Raw genomic sequence first — 6,000 nt, 5'->3', positions numbered from 1 at the left:
CGCCCACGATTGGCCCACAAAAAAGTCCTTTTCCATCACGACAACGCACCAGCTCACACCTCAGCAGTTGTGGTCGCAAAATTAATGGAAATAGGGTTCCAACTCGTTTCACATCCCCCCTATTCTCCAGACTTGGCTTCCTCGGACTACTATTTGTTCCCCAATATGAAGAAATGGCTGGCGGGAAAAAGATTTTATTCAAACGAGGAGGTGATTGCAGAAACGAATGGCTATTTTTCAGACTTGGACAAATCCTATTATTCGGAAGGGATCAACAAACTAGAGCAGCGTTGGACGAAGTGTATAAGCCTAAAAGGAGACTATGTTGAAAAATAAAAAAGGTTTACCCCAAAAAATTAAGTAGTTTTTATTTTTGCACGGACTTTTCTAACGACCCTCGTATGTATATTATATTCATTTTCAGCTAGTAAAGATTATAGAATATAGATGTAATTGAACTACAAGACCATTTGTTATGTGAAAATTAAATAATAAGGGTAATAACAAATGTTGTTATAAACTGTTTTTATTTATTTTTTGATGCAAACAAAGGGTTTTTTAAACATAATACATTGTATGTACAAAAAATTTGGGGCAGTGCTTGTTGGTCTTGTTTTTAATAACCTCTGTAAGAAAAGAATTTCTACTTAATAAAGCTAGCCTTATTATTAAATAAACAAAAATTAAAAAGCAATTATATTTGATACATATTATTAAAAACAAATCTGTGACATATATTTTCCAATGACAAACATTCGAAACATTTCAATACAATCCACTTCTGCAAAAAAAATTCTCTTATTCTATATATTTAAGGGATAACGCAAGAAAGTAATAACGATAATGATAATAATGATAATAATAATAAAACGGGCCACACCTTTCAGTTTTTAAAAATAAAAACCACCTTCAGTGTCGTGGATATCCACGAGGGAGCGCTGTCTACCATACCCTAGTCTGGGGCCGGTTGCCTTGAACAACTAACTTTCCTTCAGTCTGCTTTGAACGCATTCCAAGTGAACGTTGTACACGTTTTGTGTTTAGTTTTTTAAATATATTTCGCGTATTTTACGGGATAATCCTAAATTTTATTGTAAGTAATTCTATTTGTATTTCTACAATTTTTTAAGCAATTAAAAGTGTTTTAATAACTGCTTTTTATATTATTATTTTTGATTCAAATGCGCTTAATCTATGGACAATTTTTTATTCCAATCAGTTTTGTCTAAAATGTAAATTACAAAATTTCATCTTCCATTCTTTAATGACTGCATGCCATCACATCAATGGAAACTTTAAAATTTAACTTTCAAACTCACCGGTCTTACTAGAAAGATGGTTTAAATAAGTCTAACTCTACACATACTTATCTTAAAACTGCAAATTATCAAAACTGATCAGTTTTCAGTTATTGTGAAAATTTACCCAGGTATATAAAAAGAAATTTTTGCGGCTAATTCAAATTTTCAAAATTTTATTTTCCACACGTTACTTATTTTGAGATCGTCTTTTACACACTTTCTTTAAGCACATAAATTTTTTTATTTTTGGTTTCCAAATTTAATTTTTCAGAGATTGTCGTATTAATAGTTGCTAAACTAGTTCTGTGAGCTGCGTTTTAGAAATGATTTTTTTTTTTGTATACGTTTCGTAAAAAGTATGAAAATTACTCAATAGAAATTTAAATTTAGTTTAAAATCGAATTGTAAAATGTAAATTTGCTAAAAAAATATATATATATATAAATTTTCTAGATTTCCTTACAAAAAAAAAAGCGTCACTTTTCTTTTGTATTACAAGCTATCAGGGTTATCACTTTTAATTAAAACATTTTCGCCCATAAACGGCCATTCATCACTTAATGATTTCACTAAGTATTGTGAAAACCCTTAGGGAACTTGAAAATTTTGAAATTTAAAGAATATTTCCTTATTCTAGTCGTGATATTGTAAAAACTTTTAAGTTTTGGTAAGATTTTTGCTACTTTATTAGCTCAAAAGCTCATTGAGCTGGAATTAGTTTAAATTGTAAGACTCATTTTTCGGTAGACCAGCACAATTTGAGTTCTGTTTTCTATTAAATAACGTCCACCAACGGCGATCATTTAGCTGATAATTTACTTCATCTTAATTAAAGGTTATACAAAATCTAGTGGTTATATTTTTAATGTAATTTCTTTAAGAATTATTCTACAAAATTTTCTACATTTAAAATGAATCAATTTAAATTTTTTGAGAATTGATGGCTGGTTTCTTTCTAGACGTTTCATTATTTTAATGAACGTTTTTGTTTTTTGTTTTTTAAATAATAGAATGTGGAGAAATGAGTTAAATATATTTTGAAATTCCGTGTGTTAAAGATAATGTTTAGGTTAGGACTTTGAAAATGAAAGTAAAGAGACTGTCGTGTGATTATTTCAGTCAAGAAATTTACAAAATATAAAATATCGATCCATTAAATTATTATTATATAAGTAAAGTATGTATATAATCTTTTTTCTACAAATGTAGGCGAGCGCGACAATAAACAGAGAAAAAACAAATAATTTTTTCCAAAATATCATAATTTTTTCTCCGTCACATTTTCTGGATTTAGGGAATCCATATTTTAGTTTCAAATATTTTTTATGGATGAAAATGATTCCTCATGGATTGTAGAATTTATTGTGCAGCCTTGTTTTTAATAAAATTAAATTTACTGAAACTTTAAACAATAAAAGAAAAATGTTCGAAAGATGAGAAATGCAATGAATTTTGCGTGCAAAGATTTTTTAGAAGGACGAACATAAACAAAGATAGAAGCGGATCTTCGTGTAATATTATAGGATATTGCTGATAGCCTAAGGATATGATAGATTTACTAAAAGATTTATGTATTTTATATTATTTACATTTTGTATTAAAGTAAACATTCTAGTTATTTATTTTATGTATTCTGTTTCCTCCTTGAACTGGCTACAGAAGAATAAATACTACATTGTTTAATCTAAATACAAATAAATTTAATAATTTATAATTCATAAATTAATCTGTTTATTGGAAATTGTTGAGATAATTTGATGGTTGATTCATGCATTTTCTAATTTCCTTGTTTATCTTTTCTCAATTATCTTTTAATTAATTGCTATCATTCTGATTTTATTTCGAGTTTTTACTTTGAATGCGTGGGTGCTGGGGATTGACATTGCCTTAACTGTGTCATTGAGATATTACATTGTAGGGAGATACCAGCCAGCGTTGTAACTCATTAGGATAGAGAAGCTGGAGAGTTGAAAGAAACGAGAACGTCACAGGCACGTTTTTTTTGGTAGCGTTGGGTTATCGAGATGTGGAGGGGTTTACCGAGAGATTGTGCTAGAGGGTTAGTATGATTGATTAGTATGGAAATTTTTTGGAAACGGGGGATGGATTAATTGAGTAACAATTGCGAGGTCGTTATGAAGAAGGATGCGTTTGGAAATGTAATAGGGTGCGTTGACATTGGGCAAAGAAGTTTTTATTGATGTTTTGGTGGAGTACCACGATTTTGCCCTGCATAATATGAAGGATGACACGGGCGCCACGGTAGCCGAGCGGTTAGAGGCGAGACCTGCGAAGCTAATATGCATTGAGGTACTGGGTTCGATTCCCCTCGTCATAGGCCTTGGATTTTATTTAATGGTTAATAAAAAAGAAATTTACAGTAAAGTATGTTTGCTAGTCGCCTCCGTCCACGACACCTAATTGGTAGTTGGACGTTAAGTCCCGCCTGAAAAAATAGGCGATTACTTTACTTTAATATGCAGAAATGCAGTGCATATCCATATCGGTCTGATTAGTGTTTTGTACTGTGTGAATTGTTATATAATGTCATGATAGATTTAGATTTAAGTTACCTCCTGAGAAGTCCTAAATGTCGGGTAAGTTCCTCATTTTATGCCATGTTTATATACGTTTCATGTTAGACGACTTACTAGGTAGGTACAACCGCTGGTATCGTATCTATCGTAAAGCAGTGCATATGTCAGTAATGTTAATTGCGTTTAACCCTTAACTGGTAACCTCAAAATCTCAACTTCAACTGGTATCGTCAGGTCATCTTTGATCCGAAACATTAAATGCACTTTTAAAAGATCATTGATATAATTAAAGTTTTAAGTTACAAAAAAAGAAGAACAAAAAATAATATTTACTGAACACAACGTTATTTTCTTAAAGTTAGATGTTCATTCCAAGGAAAGATAAGTCCTAAAGGAAAAAAAATTTTGCGAGTGTTATATACAGGAAACCTCGAGACTCAGCATAAATATATTTCCTCTGATAACAGCAGTCTTCAAACATATAAATACGTCACCCAGGCCAGGCCAGCCAGTTCTGTCCAACCGCTGCCCGAGTTAAGTTCTACCTGAAGTTCTGTCCAACCGCTGCCCGAGTTAAGTTCTACCTGAAGTTCTGCCCAACCGCTGCCCGAGTTAAGTTCTACCTGAAGTTCTGTCCAACCGCTGCCCGAGCTAAGTTCTGCCCAGACTCTGTCCGTTCAACCTATCAGTAGTGAAGTTCCCTTCCCTTGATATCTTTGTAACCGTTATATTATATATCAGTTAATATTGTAATAAAGAACTTGTGTTTTAAATAAAAATTTTAAAAAAAGCCCCTAACGGTACAAGATATATAACTCGAGTACCGAATTATCATGATGCGAGTATAACATACTTGTTTGGTTTTGATTCAAAAAACCACCGTTTTGTTGCCAGTAAAAAGAATGAATTCCCAACGGTAGTTTTTTTTATTTTGGAATTTTATTTTGGAGGGGTTTTATTTTTTATTATTTTCGTAATGTCCCCGAGTAAGACAAATTTAGCTTTCCTAGTTCATGGACCAGCTTAACTGAACTGAACCAGTTATCAGCAATAATATTAAATATAATGTAATGTTTACTACATAATATTTAATATTATAGAATAATATTAAAAAATAGAACAAAAAACAAACTCCAAAACATAAAAATAAAAAATATTAAGAAAAAAGTTATAACGTAAATGGTATTGTCGGGTCAAATTTGACCCAAAACCTATATTTTATTTACTTGCACAGCTCGAAGAACGACCGATTTGTCTGGTCGATTGTTGGTGAAGATGAAAGAGAATAATTCCGAGATGAGGAGATGTTTATAGTTAATTTCTCGAAAAATGCCACACAAAACAAAAACGCTCGGGTCAAATTTGACCCGACGATACCAGTTGAGGGGTTAACTTTGTGGTGTAAGTTGAACACCATTTTTTTTTTTTACACCAAGTTTCAATTAGCTCAAGTGCTCTTACAATGTAATAGGGTGGAGACGTGATTAAGTCAAAAGTTATAAAGAAACTTGTAATAATTCAAAAAAAGTTATAACAAACGATATGAATTTTCCTAAAAGTGAATTCGAATTGAAACATTATGTAACTGTACTAGATGCATAATAATTTTAATGCAGAAATAAAAATATAGAACTTTGAATGAAAATGAAGTAAAAGCGTGTCAGCGAAATTCCTATGCAGATGTTTGCAGTTTAAAATTACTAAGCGTAAACAAAATAGTTAAAGATGCGGTTAACCTTGACTTCAAGCAGTTATTTCTTTTATTCCCTTCCGCTTTTTTGCTAAATACGTAAATAAATGATACAACTTTAGTTACTAATTTGGGAATATTATTTTGGTTTAATATAATAATTTTGTTTTTCTAGAATTTATTTTTTAAATTACTTTCATCTATAACCTAACACCTCTACCAGTAGTAAACGTTGCCCGCTACCTTGGGCTTTACTTAGACCGAAGACTTTCTTGGAACCCCCACACTAGACTTAAAAGAACAGAACTGAACAGACGCTATCGACTACTTAAAAGACTCTTAGACGATAGATCAAAACTCTCTCTGGATAACAAAAGACTGTTTTATACTTCTATTTTAAAACCCATCTAGGCGTATGGAATAGAGCAGTGGGGTTCAACCAAACGCTCTAATCTCCAAAGGATTCAATCTC

The 6,000-nt window shown here is 31.5% G+C and overlaps 1 protein-coding gene across 5 annotated transcripts in view; it reads left to right on the top strand.

The window, feature by feature from the left end:
- The first annotated feature begins 936 nt into the window (after positions 1-936).
- IRSp53 (Insulin receptor substrate 53 kDa) overlaps positions 937-6,000 on the top strand; it is a 681,191-nt gene continuing 676,127 nt past the window's right edge. For all 5 annotated transcript variants that reach the window (XM_074140794.1, XM_074140795.1, XM_074140791.1 and 2 more), the window contains exon 1: positions 937-1,093. The gene's annotated coding sequence lies outside the window, so the exon portion shown is untranslated. The remainder of the gene's footprint in view (positions 1,094-6,000) is intronic.

This window comes from Rhodnius prolixus, unplaced genomic scaffold (assembly GCF_049639745.1).
Source record: "Rhodnius prolixus isolate KJV_2025 unplaced genomic scaffold, Rpr scaffold_6, whole genome shotgun sequence".
Taxonomy (NCBI): Eukaryota; Metazoa; Arthropoda; class Insecta; order Hemiptera; family Reduviidae; genus Rhodnius; species Rhodnius prolixus.
The sequence above is the reverse complement of the archived record's forward strand: the minus strand, read 5'-3'. Positions and strand labels throughout refer to the sequence as shown.